At 33.2% G+C, this 1,327-nt stretch overlaps 1 non-coding gene across 1 annotated transcript; it reads right to left on the bottom strand.

Moving 5' to 3' along the window:
- Positions 1–769: 769 nt before the first annotated feature.
- On the bottom strand, positions 770–842 carry TRNAF-GAA (transfer RNA phenylalanine (anticodon GAA)). The gene has a single exon. It is a non-coding gene; the product is annotated as a tRNA-Phe (tRNA).
- Between the last annotated feature and the right edge of the window lie 485 nt (positions 843–1,327).

The raw sequence follows: 1,327 nt of genomic DNA on the forward strand, positions 1-1,327 counted from the left end.
ATGATTGTTATTGAAGGCCAACAAGGCTCAAATGATTGAGATGAGTACCTGAGTGAGTTTGACAAAATTGAAATAAAATCAAATAAAATTGAAAAAAAGTTAGCCTTATGACACTTCCTTCAACTCGAACACGTAACCTTGAGATCTACGGTGACGCTCTCCCAACTAAGCTAGTTAGCCTTATGACACTTCCTTCAACTCGAACACGTAACCTTGAGATCTACGGTGACGCTCTCCCAACTAAGCTATCCCCACTAACATTAAAAATGAAAACTCATTAGTAAGGTATTTAGCTAATTCATTGATATTTTAAAAAGAAATAATCACTAATTTTAAATTGAATAGTTAGGAGTCAAGTTATGTGACGTGAATCAGGTGCGGTGAAACCGAGTTATCTTCGCTAATATTTGAAAAAAAAAATCATAAGTAAAGGTATTTCTGCTAATTCATTATTTATTGAAATTTTAAAAATAAATAATAACTAAATTTTTATTGAATAGTCAGCTTATGCAAATGGAAACAGGTGCGGTGAACGTGGAGATTAAACAAACACGTCACCTTCAAATCTGTAGTTTGACACTCCCAACTGAGCTATCCCTGCTAACGTTAAAAATAAAAATTCATAAGTAGAGCTATTTCCACTAATTCATTATATTTTAAAAAGAAATAATAATCAACTAAACTATAAGGTGTTATAATTCATTATATTGTAAACATAAATAATCACTAATTTTGAAAAGAATATTCAAATTATGCAACGTGAACCAAGTGCGGTGAACGTGGATCGAACACGTGACCTTCAGATCTTCAATCTGACGCTCTCCCAACTGAGCTATCCCCGCAATCATTAGAAATGAAATTTTATCGGTAAAGATATTTTCGCTGATTCATTGAGATTTTAAAAAGAAATAATGACTAATTTTTTATTGAATAGTCAGGTTATGCAAATTGAAACAGGTGCGGTGAACGTGAACGTGGATAAAACAAGTGTGACCTTCAAATCTTCAGTCTAACAATCTCCCAACTAAGCTACTCTTGCTAACATTAAAAATGAATATTCATCAGTAAAGGTATTGGGTACACTTCTTAAAATTCAACAAAAGGCAATAGTATTAGACCGAGATGCCAGATTTAAATCTCCCTTCTGGAAATTTTAACAAAAGGCATTGGGTACGCAGTTATAGTACGATATTCCACCCATAAAAAGATGGTCAAACAAAAATGCTCAAGCAAATATTGGAAGACATGTTAAGTACCTACCCCTTATGAAATTCGCTTATAATAATATTTGCCAAGCCACCATACAAATGGCCACATACGAGGTTCT

This window comes from Cucurbita pepo, chromosome 10 (assembly GCF_057944985.1).
Source record: "Cucurbita pepo subsp. pepo isolate OVF chromosome 10, ASM5794498v1, whole genome shotgun sequence".
NCBI lineage: Eukaryota > Viridiplantae > Streptophyta > Magnoliopsida > Cucurbitales > Cucurbitaceae > Cucurbita > Cucurbita pepo.